We start from the raw sequence: 15339 nt of genomic DNA on the forward strand, positions 1-15339 counted from the left end.
AAACTTAAAATATATTATAAATTAAGTTAATATTTACAAGTAAAATAAACTCAACCAGATGTAAAAGCTCAATAAAACCGAAAAGGAAATAGAGCTTATAATATGAACAAATGATTAATAAAACATGTTAAAAGACATCTTGAAAAAGAGTTAAAAACATATTTAATTTTAAAAAAGGAAGCACAAGATAAGTGGATAGTCCTTAATCCGTGAAGTTTCGAAGAAATACTCTCCTTCTCATCAGAGGGCAGGAATTAGCAAAATGCAGGATCGGATTTTGCATATAAAAGTATTTAATGAAACTACAAGTAAGTCACAGATCTTACTTGGTTAAAAAAAAGGGTGAGGTATCTATCTATCTATCTATATATATATATATATATATATATATATATGTGTGTGTGTGTGTGTGTGTGTGTGTGTGTGTGTGTGTGTGTGTGTGTGTGCATGTATCTATATATATAGGGTTTCATTTTACGTCACATTTACGTCTATCACTCGTTAAAAGTCGAACAGGCAACTTATGTTAGATAGTAAAAAAAATATATAAATGTTTAATGTTATAGTGAGGTGTTTAGTTTTCTGTCTGCTTTATTCTGGATACCTATCAGAAACGACAATTACACTACGTTAAAAATATTACATAACAAAATGAAACCTCTCTAAAAATCAAACAGTAACATTTTTAAGTATCTAGACGTTAGGTTGTTTGTTTTTTGTTTGTTTGTCTGTTTGTTTTCTCACAGATTCCTGATCAGCTTTCAATCAGGTGCCGTTGAAAACATATTAGGGGAATTTCTTTTATTTTAATTTATTTTTATTTTTCTTCTGCTTAAATAAAACCTATTAAAAGATTTTCACTCCCGAGTTAGAATCTGTTCGTCCGAATGGTTATGATAACGTCTTTTCTTATGGCTCTATTGACATGATCGTGGCGACAACTATACCGAACATCTCCTAAAATCCTGGGGCAGTTTCTTAAAATATGTTGCAACGACACCCTCTTTCCACATAATAAGCAATTTGTGTATCATTTATATCCCTTGTGTTTAGATGTTCTGAATTTGAGAGAAATTCGTAGACTGATTTTATCAGGAATGTTTTTAGTAAAGTCAGCACGCCAGTAATTAGGCTGGTTTAATTTTCGCTGTTCAATTCCATTCCGACATTTTATATATTTATACGCAAACAATAAAAAAAAACATGTTTTACGATTAAAAAAAAAAGTAAACACAATGTTTTGCGGCTCCAAAGACTTTGATTGTTTTCATCTTAATTTTCATTAATATTAAATCAATCATTAATTTACACCTGTTTAAATGTAACGTACATTATGTTCAATGAAATTATATAATTCAAAAGTTTATGTATATATAATAGATTATGTTTCAGTAAAACGACATGTTTTTGAGTATATTTAACAAAGTAATATTTGATAATCCTATTTAATAAACTGCTAATATTCAATAATATTTTATAATAATATTTAATAAAATTTAATGATCATATTTATTAAACTGATAATATTTAATAATATTTTAAAATAATATTAAATAATCATATTTATTAAACTGATAATATTTAATAATATTTTATAATAATATTTAATGATCATATTTATTAAACTGATAGCATTTAATAATATTTTAAAATAATATTTAATAATCATATTCAATAAACTGCTAATATTCAATAATATTTTATAATAATATTTAATAAAATTTAATGATCATATTTATTAAACTGATAATATTTAATAATATTTTATAATAATATTTAATGATCATATTTATTAAACTGATAATTTTTAATATTTTATAATAATATTTAATGATCATATTTATTAAACTGATAATATTTAATAATATTTCATGATAATATTTAATTATCATATTAATTTAACTGATAATATTTAATATTTATAATAATATTCAACAGAATGATAAGATTTAAATTAAAGTGTGGAGGTTTTAGGGAGACAACGCTTTCTGTTAATTCTTTCAATAAATTTCTATTTAATTCTTCAGGAAAGTGTCCGTTAAATATATGTGTGTGGGGGTACGTATGTATATATGTATGTATGTGTGTGTGCATGACTTCATATATACACATATTTATGCATATAAATATATGTGTTTGTGTTTGCGTATGTGTATATATATATGTATGTATGTCAGGTCATGCCATATGCTACTGGTACCATGTAACCTAGTACTACCTGCCTCATGGTCGGGTCACCGGCGACTAAACTGGTTCCCCAACCAGACTTGTTTGGTGAGGAGGGCGGCTAGTCTCCCTGGAGGATTAAAAACAAGACCTTCCAAAGGGCGAATGAACTCTTTTTCTGGGTCAACGGATAACTAGCACCGTGTATATTTGTGTGTGTGTGTGTGTGTGTGTGTGTGTGTGTGTGTGTGTGTGTGTGTGTGTGTGTGTGTGTGTGTGTATTGGGGTGAAGAGGGCTCCCATAAGCCGTGGTGAAGGCAACCTTTCTAGCAGAAGCAAATCTCTGATTTAAAAACCATAGAAGCAAATCTCTGATTTAAAAATCATAAAGCGGGAGACCAGTACCCGCATTAAGCTGGTCTGCAGTTTAATTTGTTGCTGGCTATCTTGCTCTTGCTTGTTGCTGGATCTCAACATTTTGAACCGAGAGAGAGACTTAGCTGTCGTACAAAGCTAAGACTCTGTAACATCATCTTTTTTTTTTTTTTTTTTTTTATTACATTTTCACCCCAAACAAGGCAAATTGCCACTTTGGTGTAGGGGGCTACTATCAGGGGCAACAACTACTGGGGTACTATGTAGGGATTTGGGCAGCAAGGTGTCGGTTCACGTTACACTTGAACTTCTGCACGTCAGTACTGTTGGGGAAGCAGGGACCTGGAATGGAATTCCAGAGTCTTGCGGTTCTGGGGAAGAAACTATTGGAGTAAAAAGATCTTTTACATCTAGGGACCTCTACAGTGTGGGGGTGGGATCTAGTAGCCTGTCGGGTTTGTCGAGGGTGCTCGCGTCGTGGGGGCACAAGTGATTGCAGTTCATCAGAGCATTCACCACTAAAATACTTGTAGAACAGGCAGAGGGATGCAACATTTCGTCGATGGGACAGAGGCTGAAGCTTAGATGCCAGTTGAGGGCCTATCAGATTTGCGACTCTCTTTTGAACCTTGTCAAGGAGCGAGAGACTAGTAGCAGATGCACCAGCCCAGATGTGGCAGCAATACTCCATACATGGGCGAATGGTGGCCTTATAGAGGTACAGAATACTTTCGGGTGTTAGTAGTTTTCTAGCACGGTAGAGAGAGCCTACCTTTCTTGCAGCGGCCCTGGCAATGCCTTCAATGTAATTGTTCCAACTCATGTTTCCTGTGAACGTTAGGCCAAGGAGTTTGAAAGATGGACTCTCAGATGTATAGATACTCCCTCAGGCATTTGGGCTCATGGATTTTAAATGTCTGAGGGAGTGGCACTCGTCTGACAAGACGTTGCAATCATCATATACATATGTATATCTTTATATGTATATAAATATTATATATATTCACATATATGTATGCATATATCTGCATGTATATGCATGCATATAAATATGTATATATATATGTATGCATTTATATATATATATAGTATATTTTTAACATAAGCAGTAATATGTTGCTACACAGTCATGAGTATAAACATGCTCATGACTGTGTAGCGAAATATTACTGCTTATCTAAAAAACAAATAAAAGTATATCCTGCTCTACTTCGGCATTGAGCACTCTTGTATTAACCTCGTTAAACTTCATTGGTTACGTATGTGTGTGTATATGTGTTTCTAATCTCAAGTAAGGTGGCTCATTTTACGTCACATTTAGGCATACTCGTAAGGCAGAGTCTGCCATTTGCTAAGAAATTAACAGGTGATGGTTTATGTTAAATTATACAACAATAATAGTTGTTTAATTTTTAGTGGGGTCTTCAGTTTTATATATGCACTGAAGTTGATTTTTTTATCCTAGATATCGATCACAAAAGATCATGACAATGATATTACGTTAAAAACTTACATATCAAAATGAAACTTCTTTAAAATATGAACAGTAAGTTTTTTTTTCTTTTAATAATTTCGAATATCGATATCGATTATTTCTTAGATGATTAAATAAATCATCTAAGAAATAATCGATATCGATATTCGAAATTATTTCTCACACAGGAATTATGTCTGTTTATTCCTCTCTCTTTCTCTCTCTCTCTCTCTCTCTCTCTCTCTCTCTCTCTCTCTCTCTCATGCATATATATATATATATATATATATAAATATATATATATATTTATAAATATATATATATATAAATATATATATATATGGTATGTTTATTATACAAGCATCATTGGTTACATATGTGCATACATGTTTCAGTTGAATCTCAATTTAGACAGACCCACCTCACCAGAGCGAAAAAAGGGGCGACACTGAAACAAAACGTATTCCACTGAAACATGTATGTACATATATAACTATTAATATTTATATGATCACATACTATATAGCTATATAGCTTCTCGTAATAGGTTAGCCTAACTTATATGAGACTTACAGCTAAATATTCGAGTTATTGCAACGTCTTTGATAGTTTCGGAAGAGAATCTCTTCTTCTCAAAACGAATACAAAAATTTATATTTCATTCTTAATTGTTTTCAAACTTTTAACTTTGTTTAATTGTTCGGCTTTTATGTAATAACAGTAATTTTTAAAAGGCAGTTATAAAATTTTCGTTCCATTATTTTCCCATTTTCACTTTTTATTTTCCAATTTAATTTCCGTGAAAAATTCAGTATGGCATGGATTATGACTCAAACTTCTGATGACGATGAAGAAATTCTGGAGAAATATTAAAATCCAAGGAATCACTTTTCGCTAAAATTATATAGCACCCATGTTTGCTAAAAAAAAAAAATTATAAGTATTTTTTTCTGAAAATTACATAGCAAACTGACCTTTGTGAGTGAGTAAGTATTTAAAAAAAAACATGTTACTTTTTGAAAATTTTGCAATTAATCAAAAGTTATCAGCTATTGTTTGAGTCCACCATAAAAAAAATGCTGGAATAAGCAGCGAAAGGTATTAATCCTTTTTTGCGGTCCAATTTCCGGCAACTTTGTCTCGACGTCTTACGTAAGCAGATGGAAGATGCCGAAGCGAAGACTGTTATGATTAATCCAAAACGCGGCGTTCTCCTCCCTTCTCCACATGATGAGTTTATTTTTATTTTTTTTTTTTTTTTTTTTTTTTTTGCTGTTGTCTTTTAGAAAGCCATTCTTAATTTGGGAAAAGAGTGGATTTAACGTTGATAAAGCGTGTTGGATTTTAAAATAATTTCTTAGTTTACTGAATTTAACGCTTTGCCATTTTTTTGTGGCTGATTGGCGAATCACTTCAGCATCTTTCGCCTACTTATGTAACCTGCCGGAAGATGCTGACGCGAAATTACCGGAGTTGTTCTCTTCTAGACAAATAGCACAAGCAAGTCTATCCTACTATTCTTCATTACACTATTCAATAAAGATGCGGGGGTGGGGAACATATGGATTTATTCATTTTTCAAAATGTATTCGCAGGTTTATTATTAAAAGTCATGTAGAATTCGAACCTGGCATACCGCGTCCACAATCAATTTTCATTAACAATGGTTTCGAAGAGATTTACTGTTATCTTATAAACAGATCCAATTTCTTGAAAATCAGGCCAATCCATAAAAGTAAAGGGGGGGTCAGAACAAATGGACGTAAATACTAAACTTTTCTCCTTGAAATAAAAACAATATACCTAAGCAGCAGTATTTGTTATATAGCAATCAATACAATCATTGAATCTTAAAAAATAAAAACAAATAATAATTGATTAATAAAATGTACTTTGCAAATTAATTATTTTTGAAAATGGCATCGCATATACATATACAGTATATAAAAAAGAGGGTGCGTCCATGGTGTTAATTTGAATTAACTTCGAATCAAGTGTTTTGACTTTGCTGGTAATATGATAAACATACCAAACTTTCGGATTAATCTATTTCAATACGAGATGTTCATAATATACGAGTTTTGCGGATTAGCCATCAGTTCCGGCTGTTGTTGGAGAAGTAAGCTTTTGTAAACAGCTTCTTCATTGGTTGAAATTCTGGCCAAATTTGTAGAAACGGTCATTAGACACTTCAAAATTATCGCTAAAAATTGTATAACTTTTTTTTTTATTTTTTAAAAAATCTGGTCATATTATTTCAGTGGGAAATATTTTGTATGCACTCTATGTTTGCTGCTCGCGAACGTTACTTCCGTTTACTGACGTTTTGTGACCGGAAGTTACCTAGTGACCGAATAAACAGCTAGATTATTTATTTTGAAAAACCCATAAACTTGTAATTGAACCCAGGGTAACTATATTTTATCAGAAAGATAAAAACAAAGTAGATGACAGCAGTAGTACGGAAATTAATGAGTGCGTATGGATACATTAATCTTACTAATTAAAATCAGACACGTTGTGATGTATACTCTCTCCACCCCCCCTCTCTCTCTCTCTCTCTCTCAGTCTCTTTCTCTCTCTCTAATATATATATATGTGTGTGTGTGTGTGTGTGTGTGTGTGTGTGTGTGTGTGTGTAAAGACATTTTGTGTTTCTATATATCAACAAAAAGGAAATAAACAGAAAATATATAAACGTTCCTATATTTTTCATACTAATAATTTATATATACAAACGTAAGATATTATTTTGTAATATATACTATGTTTTTTTTTTATTCATACAGACATTATTGGCTACATATGTGCATACATTTTTCTGTTGCATTTCCTTTAGTAAAAGCAGCGTAATTGGGCCGGATCTTTTCAATTTTAAATAGTCATTCTTATTCTGTTATTTGATAAGGAAGGAAAATAACATCGGGGTTTCAGTGGATTTACATCTTAGAAACTACAGCGATTAAGGATCCTTTCCGCCAAGATACTCGTCAGGAGTTATTGTTGGTATATTACAGAAATGCAAAAACTAAAAAAAAAAAATTTAAAAAAAACAAACAAATGAATTGTCACGAAAGAGCCAATACTCGCGGATATACGAGTAAAAAAGCGAATGGAAATTCGAGTCAAATAATATATATACACATATATAAAATGTATGTACCATATACTTCGTTAAATTTGCAGACATGCATCAACAAACATATACCAGTAGAAATTAAACTGGGCAAGCCACGTCGTTTTCGCACCTCCTCTGCCTTGAAATCTGCAACTGGCCTGCCTAATCGAAAATCCAGCTTGTGGCAATGCATATAAAATGAACTTTTAGAATGTTGCACCAAGCTGACTCTCAAAATCATTTAAAGATTTTGCAATCAGTCTTGATTTTTCACACAAGCCTTCTCTCTGTTAACAAAGGAATTTATTAAATCTTTGAACTTTTTGGGAGATATATTTTAATCGTTTCCATACCTCCTCCATCTTATTTGTACATGCAATATATATATATATATATATATATATATATATATATATATATATATATATATATATGTGTGTGTGTGTGTGTGTGTGTGTATATATATATATATATATTATTTTACACGAATTCCTATTCGTTTCTTTTTCTTTTACTCGTATATCTCCGAGTATTTGTTCTTTCGTGACAATTTAATATATATATATATATATATATATATATATTTATATATATATATACAGAGAGAAAGAGAGAGAGAAGTAAGATTAATAATAAAATTTGCATATAACTTTATTATAACATCAGATCGATAAGGATAAATATATATATGTATATATAGTCTTATTGATAGTAATCCGAATTTTACTGGGTTTATATAATTGATAATTCAGTAATCGTTCATATACCAATAATTTTCAAACCAAAAAGAGATGACTTAAACTGTAAGCTACAAAATTATCGTATTTCATAATTGAGCATTCATATATTGTTTTAACAAAAACCAAAATATCAGGAAATGGATTGATATCAACAAATAGTGTATTCCATCGTTAGTTACAATTGTTTCAAGACTAATCGGACAAATTCAAACATTATGCCGTTTTAAAATTTTTACAAAAACAGCCTTTCGTCTGACTTATTGAATAAAAAATACTTTAACAATAAAACATTATGGAAACCATTTTCTTTATAAGGAAAAGAAAACAAGCGAGAATATTTTATCTCTCAACCTTGCAAAATTTGTAAAGTTTCATATATTTACCTATTTTCGTATTTCCATTTTAAAAATTCTCCAACAAATTATCATACAACGTTACCACTAATTAATTACCTATGTCCACTTAATATGTTTTACTAATACTATTCATTGATTTCTTAAATTAAATTTCTTTATTTCTTTATTTAATTTATATTATTTTTTTCTAATCCAGGCTAATCAACTAAGTTATATTATTGTTTGTTTCGTATCTGGAATTTGCTTTGTTTATTTACAAAAATATCGGTTAACCTATTTATGTGATTTAAAAAAAACGGTTTTTGTGTAAAACTTATTCAATAAGTAAAGAAAGTTTAACATTACCCTATACTGAGTTCATTCTCATTCTTCATTTAAAATTAAGGACCTCAATTTATTTTTTATTTTTTATTTTCTTTGGTTCCTGCCTATTAAGATTTACGATTATCGGATATCTTAGATGTAGAAAGGGAGGTGACTCTGTACGTTCGAAACTTTAAAGGTTTAGTTGAAATATAAGTTACTTCCCTTTTCAACGTTATGGATACATATAAGGATTTTGGTAACTTATATATCAATCCATTCCTTGATGTCTTGGTTTTTGTTAAAACAATATATATATATATATATATATATATATATATATATATATATATATATATAACGAGAGAGATAGGGGGTATACAAATAAACTATGTGCTAAATGTTGCAGAGACGTAGTATTGATCTATTATCATTTAGAATGTCATTACAGAAAAAGCAAAAGGCGAGTCCGTGTCAATGAAACCATGGTACGGTTATGAAATATGTAACATACAGTTTTTAAATAATTAATTTTTATTTTAGCTCTCACATTTTTGCGATCGAATACTTGATCAATTTCTTCTCAACGTATCCCGACACACACTATATATATATATATATATATATATATATATATATATATATATATATATATATATATGAAGAGGAAAACGAGAAAGTAAATAACAATTCAAACCTACACCTCGCCTGAAATGAATGCATTCTCCAATCTGTATTTTAAAAAAATTTAGCTGTTTTGTTAGGTCATTAGGATTGAGAAAAATAGTTTTTATATATATAAATTAAATTAACTTTGTTCTTTGTATATTTGAAATCCCAAAATGGCAAAATTGTGGTGTGACAGTATAGCAATCAGGTAGAGGCAAAATTCCTTTAAACGAGGGTGATCGGCATTTGGTTTTAATTCTGAGAGCAAATGCTATTTGCATTTGTGGGATATATTTGGCGTTAATATATGTCGTTATGTCAATCTTCCTCGAAATCCTATCGAATAATAGGTATTTGCTAAAGAGACCCTGCTTGACTAGGGGCACAATCCTTACGGTAGACGGGAGGATGGATAAGAGAAATAAGTAAAGGCACTTTGCAAATTTAAACATAATTATATATCAGGGACCATGTGTTTCTTTCGACACTGCATTCTTCTTTGTAAACTGATGTCAATTGCGAAATTGACGTTATTTAGTTTATTTTTTGTTTTGTTTTCAGTTGCTGTTTATTTTTTTCCTTTTTGGTTTTTATTTCATTTATTTCCTTTCTTTTATAATGTAATGTTTTCCGTGGCCCAACTAACGTTGTCTGCAGTTTCAATCGCAAAGGAGACCAAGACAAAGAATAGGAAATAACTCCGACTCGCTTTTTGATTCTGTACAACTTTTATTTCCTCGTCGCTATGACCGTGAAGTCCCCCACGCGACCTAGAACGTTCTCCGCGTCTCTTACGAGATCTCGAACGGTATCTTGTCTCTCATAAGATATTTATCTTTCTCTTTTTTATAGCCCTTTTATCCCACTGATGACGTCACTTCCCATGCATTTATATACCTGCACCGTGCTATGTTACAATAATACCTGGCGTCGGCTTTTCCAAGAGTTGTGTGGGTATATATCGAGAGAAGTTTCGGTCCTGCGTTTACATTATTGATCTTTTAACCCCACCCATTTCTGGTGAAAACATTATTGCGTACTGACGTGTCATAGCGAAATTAATATATAAATTCAAAAAATTACGGAAAATTACAAACAGAAGATATACTAGACGTTTTTTAACAAAAATATCCACAATTACATTTAGACATACTATGATTTAAAATGACTCTTAATTTAGGTCAATTTTTTATCAAATGTTATCTGCCTTGCTTTATCATACTGAAATCGTTTCACACTTCTTGCACATTAAAACATACGATAAAACTCGATGATTCAATAAATTCTATTTTCACTTGTAATTATTTTTTTCTATTTGAATAATTATCGTAATCTGGGGAAATTCCACTAATTTCGCGATAACATTTAAGTACGTAATAATATTTTCACCTGAAATGCGTTCGTTTAAAAGATTACCATTGTAAACAAAAACCGATCTTTTTCTCATTTTTATATCAAAATTAATGTTACTAATTTAAAGCTATTTTCGTTTGTTTGTTTGTTTTTTTTGCTGTTTCTTCAAAGATAAAAATCGCAGGTACGGACTAAAAGTACCGAACAATAAATAGTGAAAAATAAGTCCTTTCTAATGAAAATCTAAAACTATGTTTAACTTATTTTAAACTTGCATGGTTACCCAGCGTTGCCCGAGAAGATGGAAAACTAAATAGAAGAATTAATAGTGCATGTGTAATATTTATCTCTTTAAACATTCCTCTGTTTCTCTCTTTTTATTTCTCTCTCTGTAATATATACAGAGAGAGAGAAAGAAAAAGAGAGAGAGAGAGGAATGAAATATTCCTCTCTCTCTCTCTCTCTTTCTTTCTTTCTTTCTCTCTCTCTGTATATATATACACAGAGAGAAATAAAAAGAGAGAAACAGAGGTATGTTTTAAGAGAGAAATATTACACATGCACTATTAATTCTTCTATTTAGGTTTCTATCTTCATGGGCAACGCTGGGTAACCATGCAAGTTGAAAATAAGTTAAACATAGTTTTAGGTTTTCATTAGAAAGGACTTATTTTTTACTATTTATTTATTTATTTCTATCTTCGCAGACAATATATATATATATATATATATATATATATATATATATATATATACATATATATATATATATATATATATATATATACATATATATATATATATATGTGTGTGTGTGTGTGTGTGTGTGTGTGTGTGTGTGTGTGTGTGTGTGTATACAGTAGAACCCCGGATACGGTAGTCCAAATATAATGTTTTTTTCCAGGTTATAATGTGGAATATGGTGTTTTTTCCGGTCCCTGGTTACGGTATTTGCCCCGTCTTAATGTAATTTGATTATATACATGTGTATAATATACTGTACAGTATTTTGTTAATAATTTTTAATGCCGTATCGCGGGGTTCTAGTATGTGTGTGTGTGTGTGTGAATATATATATATATATATATATATATATATATAATTTCAGCCCGGGTGTTTGGATGTGTATGTTGAGCCAAACAAAAAACAAGTTTAGACCCAAAATTTGTTTGGTAGAGTTCTCAAAAGTCAAATCGCTGAACTTTGACCCCTTAACAGCCAAATTTCTGACCGAATACCGATTACAAAGATTTTCCCATATCTCAGTACTCGGTATATCAAATTTCGAGTCTGTAGACATAAAATTGACGGAGTTATTGCGTAGGGAAATGTACACACAGGCACACAGGCACGTTTACTTTTATAGATATACATCTATATCTATCTATCCGTATATATATATATATATATATATATATATATATATATATATATATATATATATATATATATATATATATTTATATATATATATAAAAGTGAACGTGTCTGTCTGTCTGTGTGTCTGTGTGTCTGTTTATCTGTGTACATTTCCCTACGCAATAACTCTGTCAATTTTTAGTCTATAGACTCGAAATTTGAAATACCGGGTACTGAGATTTGGGAAAATCGATGTGATCGGGTTTCGGCCAGAAATTTCACTGTTAAGGGGTCAAAGTTCAACGAGTTGACCTTTGAGAACTCTAACAAACTCCTCCGACAATTTTGGGTCTAAACACTTGACATTTTAGATATTGGTTCCTTGGACATGGATCTAACTAAATAACTCAATTTGAGCCCAAAACAATGAATTTTAAGCGGTCATAATAGGGGTCAAATTAAAAAATTGACTGTTTTTGCTAATTTTGTTTTGTTTTGTTTTGTTTTGTGTTTTTTTTTTTTTTGTTTTTTTTTTATTTCTCAACATACACCTCCAAACACCCGGGCAACGCCGGGCACCCATGCTAGTATATCTATAAAAGTGAACGCGTCTGTGTGTGGGGGGTGTACATTTCCCTACGCAATAACTCTGTCAAGTTTTAGTCTACAGACTGGAAATTTTATATGCAGGGTACTGAGATTTGGGGAAATCTATGTGCTCGGTTTTCGGCCAGAAATTTATCTGTTAAGGGGTCAAAGTTCAACGATTTGACTTTTGAGAACTCTACTAAAACTCCTCCGACAATTTTGGGTCTATACACTTGAAATCTTAGATATAGGTTACTTGGACATGGATCTAACTTAATAACTCGATTTGAGCCCAAAACAATAAATTTTAAGGGGTCATAATAGGGGTCAACATTTTAAAAAATTGACCGTTTTTTTTTGTTTTGTTTTTTTTGCTCAGCATACACCTCCGAACATCCGGGCAACGCCGGGTACACATGCTAGTATATCTATAAAAGTGACCGTGTGTGTGTGTGTGTGTGTGTGTGTGTGTGTGTGTGTGTGTGTGTGTGTGTGTGTGTGTGCATTTCCCTACGCAATGACTCTAAAATGAATTTTTAGTCTACAGACTTGAAATTTGATATACAGGGTACTGAGATTTCGGCCACAAATTTGGTTTTTAAGGGGCCAAAGTTCAATGATTTGACTTTTGAGAACTTTACTAAACTCCTCTTACAATTTTTGTTATAAACACTTGACATTTTAGATATAGATATAGGACATGGATCAAACGTAATAACTTGATTTGAGCCCAAAACAATGAATTTTAAGGAGTCATAATATGGGTCAAAGTTTTTAAAAATTTATCTTTTTTTTTTTTTTGCTCAAATACCCGGGCAACGCCGGGCACCCATGCTAGCATATATATATATATATATATATATATATATATATATATATATATATATATATATAAGTGAAAGTGGTTATGTGTCTGTGTGTGTACATTTCCCTATGCAATTACTCTGTCATTTTTAAGTCTACAGACCGGAAATTTGATAAACAGGGTACTGAGATTTGGGAAAGTCTTTGCAATCCTTTCTCGGGCAGAAATTTGTCTGTTACGGGGTCAAAGTTCAACGATTTAACATTTGAGAACTCTACCAACGTTCTGCGTCAATTTTGGGTCTAAACATTTGAAATTTTACATATAGGTTTCGTGGACATGGATTTAACTTAATCACTTGATTTGAGACCAAAACAATAAATGTTAATGGGTCAAAGTTAAAAAAAAAAAACGCTTTTTTTTTTTTGCTCAACAGACACATCCAAAACCCGGGCAACGCCGCGCTGAAATGTTAGTATATACTATAATAAATATTAAATACCTACAGACACTAGTGTTTCATCCTTTCGGGAATGAATCATCAGGGAAGGGCGTCACGATTATACGCGGTCGGGAGATTCGAACCCGGCAACGAAGCCATCTCTTACTCTATTAGCAAGGACCAAATCTACACGGACACCGTCAACTGCGAGAAATATTGTTGAAATTTAAGCATTTGTTTTTAAATGTCTTTACCATCTGTCAGAGTGATCTAATGATGATATCATGATCCCCGCATATATATATATATATATATATATATATATATATTTATATGTTCGTGTGTGTGTGCGTGTGTGTGTGCGTGTGTGTGTGTGTGTGTGTGTGTGTGTGTGTGTGTGTGTGTGTGTGTGTGTGTGTGTGTGTGTGTGTGTGTGTGTGTGTGTGTAAACAAAATATAGTTACATAAATGGATGTTTTTTAATAAAAAATATCAATTCAGAGTGCCTCATTTTGGAGAGCGTGTTACCTCCAAAATTCGACACCATGAATTTGAATAACGGGTTTTACCTTATTTAAAAAGACAGTAAACTGCCGACCATTAAAAAGTTTGATTTAAATAGTTTTATTAAAAAGTTTGATTTAAATAATTTTATTTAAAAGTTTGATTAAAATAGCTTTATTAAAAAGTTTGATTTAAATAGTTTTATTAAAAAGTTTGATTTAAATAGTTTTATAAAGAAGTTTGATTTAAATAATTTTATTTAAAAGTTTGATTAAAATAGCTTTATTAAAAAGTTTGATTTAAATAGTTTTATTAAAAAGTTTGATTTAAATAGTTTTATAAAGAAGTTTGATTTAAATAATTTTATTTAAAAGTTTGATTAAAATAGCTTTATTAAAAAGTTTGATTTAAATAATTTTATTAAAAATTTGGGTCAAAAAGCGATAGAATACCAAAGTAAAGGTTCATTTGTATGTGCATTTGGTTCTGTTTTGAACAAATACCATATTTAAAATTGTTATTAAGGCCTTTATAATCCACTGTATTTTCTATTGTTTCACTGGTTGCACTGTACTTGCGCGCGCATTCAATTTTTGAGTATATATAATGAAATAGAATCGGATAGAAATTAATTTATTAGGAACTTTTAAAAGTAAATATGCAAATGAAGGATTATGCAAGTTTATCTATCAGTATATTTTTGAAATATTTTTTATATTATTGAGTAAATCTAAGTTATAGTTATAGTTCGGGTAATCGAAAAACTGTCGTATCTATCTATCTATATATATATATATATATATATATATATATATATATATATATATATATATATATATATATATACTAGCAAAAGTATCCGTCGTTGACTGGGTTCAAAAACAGCCTACAGAAAATGATCTCTGATTTATGAAAGTATGATAGGTTATGAAAAGGAAGGGTTGTAAATTTGGGTTGAATTTGGAGGTATCAAAACCAAAGCAAAATATGATGAAGGTAAAAATAAAATAGATAAACCCCATAATTTATTATACCATACCTGTTCACACTGAAACACTAATCACAATATTCTGTGGATCTATATAAA

At 30.7% G+C, this 15339-nt stretch overlaps 1 protein-coding gene across 8 annotated transcripts in view; it reads left to right on the forward strand.

The window, feature by feature from the left end:
• LOC145286286 (uncharacterized) overlaps positions 1-15339 on the forward strand; it is a 144842-nt gene that overhangs the window by 100339 nt on the left and 29164 nt on the right. The window contains exon 1 of one of the 8 annotated variants that reach the window (XM_080135140.1): positions 10059-10151. The exons of the other annotated variants lie outside the window; for them this stretch is intronic. The gene's annotated coding sequence lies outside the window, so the exon portion shown is untranslated. Of the gene's footprint in view, positions 1-10058; positions 10152-15339 lie in introns of those variants that run through there. 8 annotated transcript variants of the gene reach the window in all.

The sequence above is a fragment of the Euprymna scolopes genome, chromosome 10, assembly GCF_053919585.1.
Source record: "Euprymna scolopes isolate OS-2025 chromosome 10, ASM5391958v1, whole genome shotgun sequence".
NCBI lineage: Eukaryota > Metazoa > Mollusca > Cephalopoda > Sepiida > Sepiolidae > Euprymna > Euprymna scolopes.